This window comes from Triticum dicoccoides, chromosome 5B (genome assembly GCF_002162155.2).
Source record: "Triticum dicoccoides isolate Atlit2015 ecotype Zavitan chromosome 5B, WEW_v2.0, whole genome shotgun sequence".
NCBI classification, from domain to species: domain Eukaryota; kingdom Viridiplantae; phylum Streptophyta; class Magnoliopsida; order Poales; family Poaceae; genus Triticum; species Triticum dicoccoides.
Window position 1 is genome coordinate 620364377 of NC_041389.1, and position 18626 is coordinate 620383002.

Consider the following 18626-nt stretch of genomic DNA (forward strand, 5'->3'; position numbering starts at 1 on the left):
TGAGACTCTGAATGGTGGCCCTCCATTGGTCGATCTTGTCTTCCGCTGGAGGGTAATCCAGGAGCAGTTGAGCTCGCGCCAAAGCTTCTGCTGGAGTGGTGGGTGGCAGTGGCGAACGATGCGAGGAGCGGGATATGCTCAGACTTCTAACTATGTTAGAAGGAGCAGCATCCCGTCCAGGCGACCGTGTTTCGCTCGTGCCAGCACGTTGGCGTGCATGCTGGTCTTGAGCACCCCGAGATCCACCAGCTCGATCTTGTCCCAACGAACGTATGGTACTGCGAATACCATGACACTATCGGTCCTGCGCCTCCTGAGATGGGCGCGGTACATGTACGGACGCCGAGGTCTGTGCAGCCTTGTCCTTGGACCTGGCAGCATCATGAGCTTCCTCGTCGACGTCCGTTCTTCCGCCGGCGTCCACTCCACCACCCGTTTGCTCCAGTGGTGGTGGAAGTGACGTGGACGGAGCAGCTGCCGCCGAAGTTTTCTTCTTCGATGGCATGTCGATGAAGAAAATGAAGATCTAGCTCGCGTGAATGCCGGATCGGGTTCACGCAATCTCGACGCCCCCTACATGGCGCGCCAAAGATGTCAGGGAAACTGATCCACGAACACCTATGGGACTGGCAGACCGAGCCCCTTTCGGTTCGGCGGGGGGCGGAGATCGCACGAAGAGCGGATCGAGGCGAAGCACACGAGCAGTTTACCCAGCTTCGGAGCTCTCCGGAGAGATAATACTCCTACTGCTGCTTGTCTGATTGTATTGTGTTCTTGCTCGGGAGTGCTGAATGCTATAATACACTCTAGCCGCTAACGAGACCGAGCGTGTGTGATTTTCTGGCCTCGAACGAGCCGAACCCCCTCTACGTTGCGCATGGGCCTCCTTTTATATGCTCAAGGGGTCACCGACAGGTGGCAACGCAGACAGGGGTAAAAACGTAAAAGGAGTTGTGGTTGGTACAACTACCTGCACAGTGTATCCTACCTAACCCTGACGGCAGGGGACAAAGGCATTGAATGCCCGTCTACGTCGCCCAAACAGTGCAGAAAAGGACCGTCAGGGGCACCACCGCTCGCCAAGATGGCGATCTTGTCAGCGTCGCATGCCACCACGCACCGCTGGCTGCACAGCCTCCTGCCACGCGCGCCTGGAAAGGCCCCAGGGCGACATGTTGGTGGATGTGCTGGAGCGCGGGTACAGGGTGGTTACTTGCCGCGGCAAGCGCCTTGCCGCGGTTGTTGTCTTGTCGCGCTCGGAAGCTTGTCGCTCACCAGGCCTTGCCGGGACGCGTGGCGTGTCGCGGCAAGTTCCTTAAGATGCCTTGGTTGGCCTTCCTGGCAAGCTCCTCTTGCCGGGGCCTTGTCTCCTCGGCTTAAATACTTTGTTCTTGAATGGCTCCAAAGGAACCACGGAGGACCTTGGCGGTCGCCGCGGCAAGCCTTGCCGCGGGATGCTGCAACTCCCCGTGCACAAGTTCGGGATACTAGGGTACCCCTACTCTAGTACACCGACAGCATCCATTTTGAAGGAGAATGTTGAGCTACGGGCTCAACTTGAGGTGCTATCTAGCAATTATGGGAAATTGGAAGAAAGTCGTGAAAAGCTCTCAAGCTCTCATGATGATCTTCTAGTATCCTATAGTGTGCTAAAGATAGCTCATGAGGCCATGATTGCTAAGGTAACATCTAGTGAGCCTCATGTGGATACTAGCACTACTTCTAGTTAAAATAGTATATTGCCATGTGCTAGTCCTTGTAATTCATCTACTCACAATGTTGGTACATCTTGTGATGAATTGCTTTCCTTGCCTTGTTGCTCTAATGATGAAGCTTATACTTCCTCTAGTACTTGTGTTGAGACTAACCATGTAGAGGAAATCAAAGAGCTCAAGGCCCAAGTCACTTCTTTGAAGAAAGACTTGGAAAAGAGTCATCAAGGGAAATCCACACTCAACAATATCTTGAGTGTGCAAAAATCCCCCAATGACAAAGGTGGACTTGGATTCAACTCCAATAAGAAGAAGAAGTCCAAGATGAACAAAAGGAAGGGCCAAGAACAAGTCAAGAATTCGGCCAAGATTGTTTGCTTCAAGTGCAAAGTTGAAGGGCATCATGTTAGATCTTGCCCATTGAAGAAGAAGGCCATTAGTGTCAAGGAACAAGGGAAGAGGGCACAAGTTCAATCTCATGCTCAACATCAAGTTGAAGAAAGGCCTCTTCCCAAGAAGACTCAAGTTAATGCTTCTCAAATTGAGAAATCAAGTGAGAAGAAAGTGAAGAGTAGACGTTGCTACTTATGTCGTGAGAAAGGTCACGTCGCTTCTTCATGCACTAGTGGTAACTTATCCAACCCAATTATTATTGATGATATCTATTATCTTGGTAAGGATAAGGTTGGAAATGTGTTTGCCAAGTTTGTTGGTACTCAAAGTGGTGTCAAGCAAAGAACCATTTGGGTAGCCAAACCTATTGTGACTAACCTCTTAGGACCCAACTTGGTTGGGGACCAACAAGCTCAAACTTGATCAATAGGTGTTGTTGGAGGGCATTGGGGACTTGGCTACATTATGAAGAATTAAGGGGACTTCATCACTCTTATTGTCTCAAGCCAAGTCAATTGAATCATCAAGTATATATCTTATATCCAATGTGCCTCCTTGCGGTAACTTGTATTTAAAATTGCTTACATTGAAAGTTACTTGCCCCCTTGCATGTTTTGGTTTTGTTCCTTGCATGTGTTTGTATATGTTGTGATTCCAACTTGCTTATCTTGAGCAATCAAGTATGTATGTGTTGGTTTGCACATCATGTACATGTGTGTCGTGCGTTGAGCCTTTATGCTTCTTGTTTGTATCCTAGTTGGCTCGTGTGAGAGATTAATGGAATATCCCATTTTGGGGGAGTGATGTGCTTTGTGCACCTCACAATCCTATAAATGTGTGTACATGAGGAATACCATCTAGTATTGATATTACAAGATTATCTAGTCGCTACGTGGTATATCTCTCATGAGAAATTCAAATTCTAAATAGGCCATTAATTATCTCTTGTTTGTTCCTCTTATTGCCTCTTGTTAAGTTCTTATTGGTATCACATTATGGGGGAGTAATATGCTAAGTGCATATTACAAGCCTAGGAAATGTGTACATTTGAGATATTGTCACCTAGAATTGATATTGTAGATTATCTTGTTCCTAGGTGGCATGTTAGCTCTACAAGTTGCAATTTGCTTGTGTTTGTTGTGAAGATGATGTTGAATGTCCTTGTTATCTACCACCAGGAATTATTTCCAAATACTTCTTGTCTTTTGACAATTGGTAGTCACTTATGTGTGGTAGAATTTGTTGATCATCTTTACTTTGGCTTTTGTTTTTATTTGCCTTTTCTCTTGCCAAGGTTTGTGTAAACTCCCGGTGTCTTCCCTACCACTTGTGGATCTTGTTTATTTATTGTTCTTGTCTAGTGTTTTCTAGATATAGTGAAAGTAGTGATCCCACCTTGTGCATTTTGTATTCAAATGCAAATCCTATATAATGCACAACTCGTGGGGGAGCTATCCTATTTTATTTAGAACACTCTTCTTGTGATCCTTTTCAAGTGTGTTTTGGTGGAAGGCAAGCCATTTCTTTTTGGTACTTTGTGCCATCATGAAACTTTGTCGAGAGCTTGGTTTGTTTGGAACCATCCTCTATTTGGGAGTTTGACATCTTCAGTTTAGTGTGTATCAATGGATATCTCATTCCTTGATGTATCTTTAATGATATCTTCCAAGTGATGATTTCTCCATTTGGTATCCTTTTCACTTGGCATTTCTTTCTCTTTAGGTTTCTGGTTTTGAAAGTCTTGAGCATGCATGTTTACTTCATGTATTTTATTTGGCATGCTTTCTTTCTTTGACTCAATATATAGGGGGATCTCCACCAAGTCTCAAATCGGATGAGATGTGTATGAAATTCATTTTCATATCTATATGCACATATTTATGTGGAGTTTGTCCTATGTATTGGTTTTTCTAACTATTTGGTCCCAATGAGTTTGGGTACCGTTTAGTTTGTGTTGTTCTTCTAGGAACATTTGGAGATGCATTGGATGCTCGGCTCACTCACAAGGAAGGTGTTGTCACCATGTGCATATTGGAGTCAAGCTAGGATGATCAATGAACTACTATCTACCTTCAATTGGTATCTACTACATCCTTCCAATGATATCTCGGTAACAAGTATCTATTCATGCTTTCTCCTCTTGCATTCAACCTTGTGTAGGTTGCATCTTGGCATGATATTCATTTCATATCTTGTGATACTTGTTTGCTTTCTCAAAGCATCCCAACGATGATCTCTTGTTGCTAGTTGTGATTCCTTTGATGGATGTGTGTTTGGACTTCATTTATATACAATAAGACCATATCTAGCCAAGTGCTATGCTTTCAAGCAAATATCTTATTGGTATATTTATGACTTCCTTGTGGATATCTTGTTCCTTCGTGTTGTAACTATTTCAGTTGTACATCCTTCTTTGTAGATATATATATAGCATCATGATTTCGTCTACGTAGAACCTTATACACTTGAGATAAACTACATCTCTAGTTGATATCTTTTCTTTCATGTCCACCTTGTCTTTCTTATGTTATTTCTTTGGTGGCTCAGTGAAAGCTTCTGCCTTGAGTGTGTGTCCTCTATCGTTGCATCTTGTTGCACTCTTGTGTGGTGAAGATTATTTTCCTCTTGCTTATCTTTACGAGGTTTTTGCCATCTTAATTGGTATCCCTCGTCTTGATGAGCCTCCCCTCGTCTATCTTCACCACGGGTTGTCACAAGCATAGGTTCTCTTTTGCTTATTAGTAAGCTTGTGAACCCATTTGCCAGCTGTGTGTGGGAATGATAGGCCTTGCACCGTGTGCCTCATTCTTTCAAGACTATGTCGATGCTTAATGCTCATCCTAATTTTAGTCTTCTCAAGTGCTTCGCCATGACTCACACACATCATTTTGGTTGAGCCTATTCTTAAGTTGCCTCTTTTACATGTTGCTCAACCATGTGCTTGTTGCAAGCGCTAGGCTTTGTTTCCTATATGCTCACTTGCACTGGATGTGAGTTTCTATTGATTTTGGGGGAGCTATGATCCTATTTTGTGCACTTTGTATTCAAATACAAAAATTCTTATGTGTGCACAAATCATGGGGAGCTTCTCTAGTTTCTTTAGAACACTCCTTTGGCTTTTCATAATATCTTTATTCTTGTGGCATGTAGGATCATTGGTCTAGTTGGTTCAATTGATATCCGTTGATTGCTTGCTTTAGTTGGTATCTTCTGATTGCTTGTGTCTCTCTTTGTTATGTCTTTGTGGCATATCTTTCTGTCGCAATCTTTGGGCATCAATATAGTTTATCTTCCTCCAAGTATTGGCAGTTGGATATGTGTATTGCATTCCACTCTCTTGTTGAGAAATACACAATTTATGGAGGACCACAATTTATATTGGCCTTCTAAGCTTTTCGCCCATTTTGGCAATCGATGCCAATGGGGGAGAAGTTTCAGAGAGTTTTGTGGAGTAGCTTTGGTTTTTGTTTCCTTAGCATTTGCATCTCATTCTCATGCATTATTGGTTGGTGCATTGCATGGTGATGCATAATTCCTTGTATAAACTCTCTTGAAAGTGATTGTCATCAATTACCAAAATGGGGGAGATTGAAAGGACATGCGGTGCCCCCATGTGTGGTTTTGGTAATTGATGACAATCTCTATGGACTAATGGTTACCTTGAGTTATATTTTAAGGGTTTTCCCATAGGCTTTTCTTGGAGTCCATTTGTTGGTTTCAATGAGAGTTTGTGATGACCAAGGTGCTATTAAGGAATTATCCAAAGATTGGTCATATGAGTGTTGAGCTTATTGCAAGCATGTCTTGAAGAAGAAGTTTGTGTGATCATTCATGTTTACCTTCAAGACATCATCCAAATGAAGAGAGTTGCAAAGATTCAAGGTTGATCAAGACTAAGTCAAGAGTGAATCAAGTTGATCAACTCACAAAGCGTAGAAGATGTACCGAGAGGGATCAAGTGATCCCATGGTATGGTAAGCATTGTCCATTGCACTTTATGTACTAACCCATGGTCTATGTGAGAGCTGTACGTGGGGTTAGGTACGTATCCATGGGCTTGCGTCAAGAGGAAGATATCATACAACCCATGGAAAGGATGACATCAAGTGGTGATCGTCATCAAGATTGTTGTGTGCAAGTTCAAGTGGAGCATCACGAAGAGATCAAGTGGTTGAATCTTGCCATCCATTGTGGTGTCAATGGACTTGTAAAGATGTGCCGAAGAGTGGCTCACCCATAGTGAACTATGGGGGAGAAATCATCTAGTCTTCATCGAGCCAACGCAATCAAGATAGATGGTCCAACTTGAGGGAGTCAAGATCGTCTTCATCTAGCTCAAGTGGACCATGTGCAAGGCAAAGGTTTGCCCTTGATAGGTTTTCTATTTTACCGGTCCCGTGGTGGTAGTTGGGAGACTGAGTTATAGGATCGTTTGCCGTACTATCAAGGGGGGCTCTCAAATTGGTAGCTTGATCGTATCGTTAGTAGAGAGCTCAAACCATTGCATCCTTGCATCATGTTTCTTGGTTCTTGTTTGGTTATATTTGTGAGTCTTAGATCTTATGGTCATCTTGATGACAATCTTGAGTTCATCGAAAACGGAGTTCGCATGCGTCTTATATGATGTTTTCGGTGTTGGAGGTTTTACTGGTCTTATCCGATGAAGGGTTCTCACCATTTTCTTATGGTATTTTTCTCATTTGCTTATTCTTGATATTTCTATCAATATTGTGTTAGCCCATGTCGTTAGCTTTCCAACATACTTGGTTTCGTTGAATTCGGAGTCCGTTTGCAAAAGTTGTGGCTGTTTTGGTAAAGGCTGCAGCGGTACTGCCGCGACTAGAGCGGATGTAATTTTTTACTACCGCTCCAGAGCGGTATTACCGTGGCTCCTGAGCGGTAGTACCGCTCCAGAGCAGTACTACCGTGGCTCCTAAGCGGTAGTACCGCTCCAGACCAAAATCTCGTGTTTTGCTCAGCGGAAGTAGGCATAGAAGTATTTTTTTAGTACCGCTCGCAAGCAGTAGTACCGCTACCATTTGCGGTAGTACCGTGAGGTCGAGCGGTAGTACCGTGAGGACGAGCAGTAGTACTTCTCTGGCGGTTCTACTGGCCTTTTGCCTCCTCGTTGTTGTTTTTCAAAGGGGTTGGTAGTACCGCTCTGTGCGGGCTGTGAGCATAACGGTTGGATTTTTCTCCACCTATAAAAGGGGGTCTTCTTCCCCATTGAACTGAATCCCTTTGAGCTCGTGTTCTTCCCCCATTGTTGACCTTCTTCGAGCTTGCTAACTCTCAATCCCTCCATGGATTCTTGCTGGTTTTTGAGGGAAAAGAGAGAGGAGATCTAGATCCACGTTTCCACCAATCACTTTCTCCTCTAAGTGAGGGGAACCCCTTGGATCCAGATCTTGGAGTTCTTCGTGTTCTTCTTTCGTTCTTCCTCTCATTTTCCTCCCTAGCATTAGTTGCTTTGGTGGGATTTGGGAGAGAAGGACTTGGGCACTCCGTGTGCCCTTGCCATTGCATTTGGTGCATCGGTTTGAGTTCTCCTCGGTGATACGTGGAAGTGAAGTTTGAGAAGCTTATTACTCTTGGGTGTTTGGGCACCCTAGAGCTTGTTCCTCTTGGGTGCCTTGGCGCCCTAGACGGTTGGTGGTGTTCGGAGCTCAATCATTGTGGTGTAAAGCTCTGGGCAAGCGTCGGGGTCTCCAATTAGGTTGTGGAGATCGCCCCGAGCAATTTGACGGGTTCCGGTGACCGCCCCCAAGGGTTGCCAAAGTGTACGGGTTCGGTGACCGCCCCCAAGGGTTGCCATTTGTACGGGTTCGGTGACCGCCCTCAAGGATCCCTTAGTGGAATCACGACATCTTGCATTATGCGAGGGCGTGAGGAGATTAGGGTGGCCCTAGTGGCTTCTTGGGGAGCATTGTGCCTCCACACCGCTCTAAACGGAGATTAGCATCCGCAAGGGTGTGAACTTCGGGATACATCGTCGTCCCCGCGTGCCTCGGTTATCTCTTACCCGAGCCCTTTACTTATGCACTTTACTTTGTGATAGCCATATTGTTCTTTGTCATATATCTTGCTATCACATAGTTGCTTACCTTGCTTAGCATAATTTATTGGTGCACATAGGTGAGCCTAGTTGTTGTAGGTTTTGTGCTTGACAAATTAACCGTTAGGTTTATTCTGAATTTGTTCAAGCCTAAACCGTAATTATTTTGAAGCGCCTATTCACCCCCCCCCCCTCTAGGCGATATCCTCGATCTTTCAGTAGTCCTTTCGATAAGTAAGAGTGTCGAACCCGACGAGGAGCAGAAGGAAATGATAAGCGGTTTTCAGTAAGGTTTTCTCTGCAAGCACTGAAATAGTAGGTGATAGATAGTTTTGTGATAAGATAAATAGTAACGAGCAAAAGTAAATAAAGTGCAGCAAGGTGGCCCAATCCTTTATGTAGCAAAGGATAAGCCTGGCCACATTGAGATCCCGAGGACACATTCTAATAATGAGGAAGGGCTCCCGAGGACACATTGAGAATTATCGGCAAGCTAGTTTTCATCACGCTCATACGATTCACGTTCGGTACTTTGATAATTTGATATGTGGGTGGACCGGCACTTGGGTACTGCCCCAACTTGGACAAGCATCCCACTTATGATTAACCCCTATTGCAAGCGTCGGCAACTACAAAAAGGAGTATTAAGGTAAACCTAACCACAACATTAAACATATGGGTCCATATCAACCCGTAACGAAGCAACGCATAAACTAGGTTTTAAGTTTCTGTCATCTAGCAACCCATCATCTAATTATTACTTCCCTATGCCTTCCTCTAGTTCCAAATAATGGTGAAGTGTCATGTAGTCGACATTCACATAACACCACTAGAGGAGAGACAACATACATCTCATCAAAATATCAAACGAATACCAAATTCACATGACTACTAATAGCAAGACTTCACCCATGTCCTCAGGAACAAACGTAACTACTCACAAAGCATATTATTGTTCATAATCAGAGGTGTAATAATATGCATTAAGGATCTGAACATATGATCTTCCACCAAGTAAACCAATAAGTATCAACTACAAGGAGTAATCAACACTACTAGCAACCCACGGGTACCAATTTGTGGTTTTGGATACAAGATTGGATACAAGAGATGAACTAGGGTTTGTGATGAGTTGGTGCTGGTGAAGATGTTGATGGATATTGACCCCCTCCCAATGAGAGGATCGTTGGTGTTGACGTTGGTGATGATTTCCCCCTCCCGGAGGGAAGTGTCCCCGTTAGAACAGCTCCGCCAGAGCCCTAGATTGATTCCGCCAAGGTTCCGCCTCGTGGCGGCGGAGTTTCGTCTCGTAAGCTTGCCCACGAATTTTTTCTAGGACAAAACCCTTCATATAGAAGAAGATGGATGTCAGAGGCCTACCAGGGGGCCCAGGAGATAGGGGCGCGCCCCTAGGGGGGTGCGCCCCCTGTCTCCTGGACAGGGTGTGGGCCCCCTGGCCTATTTCTTTTGCTCATAATTCCTTAATAAATCCAAAAAGTTGTTTCGTGGAGTCTCAGGTCTTTTGGAGTTGTGCAGAATAGGTTTCCAATGTTTGCTCCTTTTCCAGCCAGAATTCCAGCTGCCGGCATTCCCCCTCTTCATGGTAAACCTTGTAAAATAAGAGAGAATAGCCATAAGTATTGAGATATAATGTGTAATAACAGCCCATAATGCAATAAATATTGATATAAAAGCATGATGCAAAATGTACGCATCAACTCCCCCAAGCTTAGACCTCGCTTGTCCTCAAGCGGAAACCGAAATCAAAAAATATGTCCACATGTTTAGAGATAGAGGTGTCGATAAAAAATAAAATACGGACATGAGGGCATCATGATGATTCTAATAACAGCAACATATACGGATTTTGTCATATGATTTCCTATGTTCAAGTAATGAGCAATTCACAATGTCAAGTATGGTTCAAAAACTTCATTGGAAACTAACAAACTATAATCTCAGTCATTGCAGCAATTGCAATTTATCATAACATCAGAAAGAGTCAATAATAGAGCTTCTCAGCAAGCTCACATACTCAACTATCTCGTAGTCTCCCATAATTGTTAACACTCACGCAATACTTGTGGTTATAGAGTTTCAGCCGGACACTGAGAAAGATAGGGGCTTATTGTGTTGCCTCCCAGTGTATTCACCTTTAGGTGATGTCAACAATAATAGCCTATGCCAACTTACATCCAATCGTATATATATATCATGACCTTTCAAACACAAAGAGCTTGCCAAAGGATAAAATGAAAAAGGGAAAGGTGAGGATCACCTTGACTCAAGTATTAAAGTAAAACATAAAGTAAAATATAGGCCCTTCGCAGAGGGAAGCGGAGGTTGTCATGCGCTTTCAGGGTTGGATACACAAAATCTTAGTGCAAAAGAATGTCACTTTATATTGCCCCTTGTATGTGGACCTTTATTATGCAATATGTCGCTTTTATTACTTCCACAACAAGTTCGTACAAAGCTTATTTTCTCTGCACTAATAAGTCATGCATATTTAGAGAGCAATTTTTATTGCTTGCACCGATGACAACTTACTTGAAGGATCTTACTCAATCCATAGGTAGGTATGGTGTACTCTCATGACAAAACTGTGTTTAAGGATATTTGGAAGCACAAGTAGTATCTCTACTTGGTGCAAGGAGTTTTGGCTAGCATGAGGGGGAAAGGCAAGCTCAACATGTTTAGAAGGTCACTGACAATATACTTTAACTGAGATGTCGAAAACATAAACCATTACATTTTCTTCCTTGTCCAACGTCAACTCTTTTAGCATGTCATACTTAATGAGTGCTTCACAATCATAAAAGATGTCCAAGATAATATATCTATATGTGAACCCCTCTTTCCTTATCACTTCCTATTAATTGCAACGATGATCAAGGCTACGTTCATCAACTCTCAACAATTTTTATGCCTCATACTTTCTATGTGTGAAGTTATCACTATCCATAAGATCAATATGAACTCTTTTGTTCTTTCTACTTTCTCAAGATCATAGCAACATAGCAAATCCCTTGACTCAACACTAATCTTTATTATAGATAGCACATGGACACGCTTACATAAAGAGATCACAACGAAAAACTCAAAACTACTTGATATCAAAACTTCGAACTAATAGATCAAGATACTACTAAAAGGATCGAACTAAATAAAGCGGTAAAGATAGGAGTGTGATGGTGATACGATACCCAGGCACCTCCCCCAAGCTTGGCAGTTGCCAATGGGAGTGCCCATACCCATGTGATTATTTCTCCTTCTTCATGGTCGGTGTTGTGATCTTCTTGGTGATGATGCCCCTCAGGATACGGTTCTCCTCCTCGAGCTTATTTATTTGTCGTTTGAGGTCCAAAATTTCTTTACGGAGCTTGCCCGTAACGGCCAAGGCTCCTTTTACCCAAGGATGCTGCATAGCTTCTGGAGAACACATGAAACTCTTTTTCATATTTTCATAAGAAAGAAATCTAGAGTTGGAAGGGATGACCGAGGCAGGGACAGCCAGGCTAGGTAGTTCCACCATAGTGAAATCTGCTTGGAGACGAGAGGTAACTTCTTGATCTTCCTCCATGGCATCTATCCTTTTCAAATCAGCCTCCATCTCATCCTCCGTTGATGGTCCAAAGTGATAGGCATCGCTGTTTACTCCTGGACCTGGCATTGGGTGAGACACCTTGCTTTAATCTGCAACAGGAACAACTCGAAACAAAAACAGAGGATATTTGCGTGATACGGTGGTCAAAACCTTCGGGAGTATATATAATGAATTTTTACCGACCAAAATACGTAACATACAAGAAAACGGAGTCCGGGAGGCACACGAGGTGCCCACGAGACAGGGGGCACGCCCTATAGGGGGGGGGCTCCTCTCTCGTGGGAGCCTCGTGTCCCTTTCGGACTACTTCTTTCTTCCTAAAATCCTTAAATAATCCAAAACTGATGAAAATTGCCATTAGAGTTTTTTGGAGTCGGTTTACTTACCGTACCACGTACCTATGCCTTTTCGGAGTCTGGAACATTCTGGAAAGTGTCTCTTATGTATCCTCAGGGGTTATGGTTTCAATAATATTAGTTTCAACATTGATAAGATTACCTGAAATAAAATGTTTAATTCTTTGACCGTTTACCACCCTCGGATTTGTGCCTTCAAAGTTGTTGATTTTTATAGCACCAGAACAATAGACCTCCTCGATAACGTAGGGACCTTCCCATTTTGAGAGAAGTTTTCCTGCAAAAAATCTTAAACGAGAGTTGAACAACAACACATAATCTCCTACGTTAAACTCACGCTTTTGTATCTTCTTATCATGCCAGCGTTTGACTTTTTTCTTTGAAAAGCTTAGCATTCTCATATGCTTGGGTTCTCCATTCATCAAGTGAGCTAATATCAAATAACATTTTCTCACCGGCCAGTTTGAAGTCATAATTAAGCTCTTTAATAGCCCAATATGCTTTATGTTCAAGTTCAAGAGGTAAATGACATGATTTTCCATAAACCATCTTATATGGAGACATACCCATAGGATTTTTGTATGCAGTTCTATAGGCCCATAATGCATCATCAAGTTTTTTGGACCAATTCTTTCTAGATCTATTCACAGTCTTTTGCAAAATTAATTTGAGCTCTCTATTGCTCAACTCTACTTGACCACTAGACTGCGGGTGATAAGGAGATGCAATTCTATGATTGACATCATACTTAGCAAGCATCTTACAGAAAGCACCATGAATAAAGTGTGAACCACCACCAGTCATAAGATATCTAGGGACTCCAAACCTCGGAAAAATAACTTCTTTAAGCATTTTAATAGAAGTGTTTTGATCAGCACTACTAGTTGGAATAGCTTCTACCCACTTAGTAACGTAATAAACATCAACTAAAATATGTGTATAACCATTGGAGGCAGGAAAAGGTCCCATATAATCAAAGCCCCAAACATCAAACGGTTCAATAACAAGAGAATAATTCATAGGCATTTCTTGACGTCTACTGATGTTACCTATTCTTTGACATTCATCACAAGATATGACAAACTTACGAGCATCTTTGAAAAGAGTAGGCCGATAAAAACCAGATTGTAGTACCTTGTGTGCAGTTCTATCTCCAGCGTGGTGTCCTCCATAGTATTCAGAGTGACACTTGCGTAGGACTTGTTCCTGTTCATGCTTAGGCACACAACGTCTAATAATACAATCTACTCCTTCTTTATAAAGGTGTGGATCATCCCAGAAGTAATGTCTTAAATCATAAAAGAACTTTTTCTTTTGCTGGTATGTGAAACTAGGCGGTATGTATTTAGCAACAATGTAATTAGCATAGTCAGCATACCAAGGAGCAGTATGAGAAGCATTGACAACAGCTAATTGTTCATCAGGAAAACTATCATTAATAGGCAGTGGGTCATCAAGAACATTCTCTAGCCTAGACAAGTTGTCTGCAACGGGGTTCTCAGCTCCCTTTCTATTAATAATATGCAAGTCAAATTCTTGGAGCAAGAGAACCCATCTAATGAGTGTAGGCTTAGCATCTTTCTTTTCCATAAGATATTAAATAGCAGCATGATCAGTGTGAATAGTAACTTTGGAATCAACAATATAAGGTCTAAACTTATCACATGCAAACACAACTGCTAAGAATTTTTTTCCAGTGGTAGCATAATTTCTCTGGGCAGTATCAAGAGTCTTACTAGCATAATGGATAACATTCAATTTCTTATCGACTCTTTGCTCTAGAATAACACCTACAGCATAATCACTAGCATCACACATAATTTCAAAAGGTAAATACCAATCAGGTGGCTGAACAATAGGTGCTGTGATCAAAGCTTTCTTAAGTGTTTCAAATGCTTCTACACAATCATCATCAAAGACAAAAGGAATATCTTTTTGCAATAAATTAGTCAGAGGCCTAGAGATTTTAGAAAAGTCCTTAATGAACCTCCTATAAAAACCGACATGACCAAGGAAACTTCTTATACCTTTTATGTCCTTGGGACATGGCATCTTTTCAATAGCATCAACTTTGGCTTTATCAACTTCAATACCCCTCTCGGAGATCTTGTGCCCCAAGACAATGCCTTCATTAACCATAAAGTGACACTTTTCCCAATTCAGGACGAGACTAGTGTCTTCGCATCTCTACAAAACTCGATCAAGGTTGCTCAAACAATCATCAAAAGAGGATCCATAGACAGAGAATTCATCCATGAATACCTCACAAATCTTTTCACAAAAATCAGAAAATATAGCCATCATGCATCTTTGAAAGGTAGCAGGTGCATTACATAAACCAAAAGGCATATGTCTATAAGCAAAAGTACCAAAAGGGCAAGTAAAAGTAGTTTTAGATTGATCCCCCGCTGATACAGGTATCTGAGAGAAGCCAGAATAACCATCTAGAAAGCAAAAATGTGTGTGTTTGGATAACCTTTCTAGCATTTGATCAATAAAAGGTAAAGGGTAATGATCTTTCTTAGCAGCTTTATTTAACTTGCGGAAATCAATTACCATCCTATAGCCTATAATAATTCTTTGCGGGATCAATTCATCTTTATCATTAGGGACAACGGTAATACCTCCCTTTTTAGGGACACAATGGACAGGGCTTACCCATTCACTATCAGCAACAGGATAAATAATACCTGCCTCAAGGAGTTTTAGTATCTCCTTTCTCACCACTTCCTTCATTTTGGGATTTAATCGTCTTTGAGGATCTCTCACAGGTTTGGCATCTTTCTCCACTGAAATTTTATGTTGACATAATGTGGGACTAATGCCCTTGAGATCATCCAGGGTATATCCAATAGCAGCTCGGTGCTTCTTCAGAGTTTTCAATAATCTTTCTTCTTCTTTCTATGAAAGGTTAGCACTAATAATAACATGATATATTTCTTTTTCATCAAGATAAGCATACTTAAGATTATCAGGTAATGGTTTGAGTTCAAACACGGGATCACCCTTGGGTGGAGGGGGGTCCCCAAGAATTTCAACGGGAAGATTATGTTTTAGCATAGGTTCTTGTCTAAGGAACACTTCATCTATTTCTTCCCTTTCCTTCATAAACATATCGTTTTCATGGTCTAGCAAATATTGTTCTAACGGATCAGTTGGAGGAACAGCAATGGAAGCGAGACCAATAATCTCATCCTTACTAGATGGTTCCTTTTCACGATGTTGTCTACTAAATTTAGCGAAATTAAACTCATGAGACATACCATCTAAGCCAACAGTGACAATATTCTTTTCACAATCAATTTTAGCACTAGCAGTGTTCAAGAAGGGTCTACCAAAAATAATGGGACAAAAATCATCTTGTGGGGAACCGAGAACAAGGAAATCAGCAGGGTATTTAATCTTCCCACACAAGACTTCAACATCTCTAACAATCCCGATAGGTTTAATGGTGTCCCTATTAGCAAGCTTAATAGTAACATCAATATCTTCTAATTCAACTGGTGCAATATCGTGCATAATTTCTTTATAAAGATCATAAGGTATCGCATAGCACTAGCACCCATATCACATAAGCCATGATAACAATGATCTCCAATTTTAATAGAAATAACAGGCGTGCCTACAACAGGTCTACGTGTCTTAGTATCGGGTCTAGCAATATTAGCAGTTTCACCCAAGAAAGAGATAACATGCCCATCTAAGTTCTCATCCAAGAGATCTCTAATCATAGCAATACCAGGTTCAACATTAATTTCCTCAGGAGGTGTATAGGTCCTAGTATTACTCTTACGAACAACAGTCGAAGCTTTAACATGATCTTTTATCCTAACAGGAAAAGGAGGTTTTTCAACATAAGCAATAGGAATAATAGGATCACTATATGTAATAGTCTTCTCTTCGACTGTAATAGGTGCAACTACTTTCACTTCAACAGGAGGATTATATTTAAACCACTTCTCTTTAGGGAGATCAACGTGAGAAGCAAAAGTTTCACAAAAAGTAGCTACTATCTCAGAGTCAAGTTCATACTTAGAGCTAAATCCACGGAAAGCATCGGTATCCATAAAAGATTTAACACAATCAAACTTAGGTGTCATACCTGACTCCTTACCATTGTCGGAACCCCAATCTTCAGTGTTGCGTTTAATTCTTTCCAATAAGTCCCATTTGAAATCAATAGTCTTCAGCATATAGGAACCAGCACAGGAGGTATCGAGCAAGTTGCGATTATCAAGAGAAAGCCAAGCATAAAAATTCTGAATAATCATTTCCTGAGAGAGCTCATGATTGAGGCATGAATATAACATTGACTTAAGCCTCCCCCAAGCTTGAGCGATGCTTTCTCCTTCGCGAGGCCAGAAATTATATATGTAATTACGATCACGATGAACAAGATGCATAGGATAGAACTTCTGGTGAAATTCCAATTTCAATCGCTTATAATTCCAAGATCTTGTATCATCACATAGCCTATACCATGTCATTGCATCTCCCTTCAAAGATAAAGGGAAGACCTTCCTTTTGACAACATCATCGGGAATACCTGCAAGCTTAAATAATCCACAAACTTCATCCACAAAGATAAGGTCTAAATCGGGATGCAATGTTCCGTCTCCTGCAAAAGGATTAGCTAGCAATTTTTCTATCATACCCGAAGGAATCTCAAAGTGAACATTTTCATAAGGTTTAGTAGGTTGAGGAGCATTTCTTTGCTCTTCTGGTTGGGGTGAAGATACCCCAAACAAGCCACTCAAAGGATTAGTTTCCATAGTGACAGGTAACAGAAAATTTCAGCACACAATATAAATGTTTCCTTACCAAGTTCCACTCACCAAGAGCGCTACGCTCCCCGGCAACGGCACCAGAAAAGAGCCTTGATGACCCACAAGTGTAGGGGATCTATCGTAGTCCTTTTGATAAGTAAGAGTGTCGAACCCAACGAGGAGCAGAAGGAAATGATAAGCGGTTTTCAGTAAGGTTTTCTCTGCAAGCACTGAAATAGTAGGTGATAGATAGTTTTGTGATAAGATAAATAGTAACGAGCAAAAGTAAATAAAGTAAATAAAGTGCAGCAAGGTGGCCCAATCCTTTATGTAGCAAAGGATAAGCCTGGACAAATTCTAATAATGAGGAAGGAGCTCCCGAGGACACATTGGGAATTATCATCAAGCTAGTTTTCATCACGCTCATATGATTCGCGTTCGGTACTTTGATAATTTGATATGTGGGTGGACCAACACTTGGGTACTGCCCCAACTTGGACAAGCATCCCACTTATGATTAATCCCTATTGCAAGCGTCCGCAACAACAAAAAGGAGTATTAAGGTAAACCTAACCACAACATTAAACATATGGGTCCATATCAACCCCTAACGAAGCAACACATAAACTAGGGTTTAAGCTTCTGTCACTCTAGCAACCCATCATCTACTTATTACTTCCCTATGCCTTCCTCTAGGCCCAAATAATGGTGAAGTGTCATGTAGTCGACGTTCACATAACACCACTAGAGGAGAGACAACATACATCTCATCAAAATATCGAACGAATACCAAATTCACATGACTACTAATAGCAAGACTTCACCCATGTCCTCAGGAACAAACGTAACTACTCACAAAGCATATTCATGTTCATAATCAGAGGTGTAATAATATGCATTAAGGATCTGAACATATGATCTTCCACCAAGTAAACCAATAAGTATCAACTACAAGGAGTAATCAACACTACTAGCAACCCACAGGTACCAATTTGTGGTTTTGGATACAAGATTGGATACAAGAGATGAACTAGGGTTTGAGATGAGTTGGTGCTGGTGAAGATGTTGATGGACATTGACCCCCTCCCAATGAGAGGATCGTTGGTGATGACGTTGGTGATGATTTCCCCCTCCCGGAGGGAAGTGTCCCCGGCAGAACAGCTCCGCCAGAGCCCTAGATTGATTTCGCCAAGGTTCCGCCTCGTGGCGGCGGAGTTTCGTCTCGTAAGCTTGCCCATGAATTTCTCCATGACAAAACCCTTCATATAGCAGAAGATGGACGCTGGAGGCCCACCAGGGGGGCTAGGAGATAGGGGGCGCCCCCTGTCTCCTGGACAAGGTGTGGGCCCCCTGGCCCATTTCTTTTGCTCATAATTCCTTAATAAATCCAAAAAGTTGTTTCATGGAGTCTCATGTCTTTTGGAGTTGTGTAGAATAGGTTTCCAACGTTTGCTCCTTTTCCAGCCAGAATTCTAGCTGCCGGCATTCCCCCTCTTCATGGTAAACCTTGTAAAATAAGAGAGAATAGCCATAAGTATTGAGATATAATGTGTAATAACAGCCCATAATGCAATAAATATTGATATAAAAGCATGATGCAAAATGGACATATCAACGTCCACCGACCTCAACTCCAACTCCATATATTTGCTTTCGCGGAGAAAAAAATAAGTGAAGAAGGATTCATCGCGTTTTATGATACGGAGCCGCCGCCAAGCCCTAAAACCTCTTAGAAGG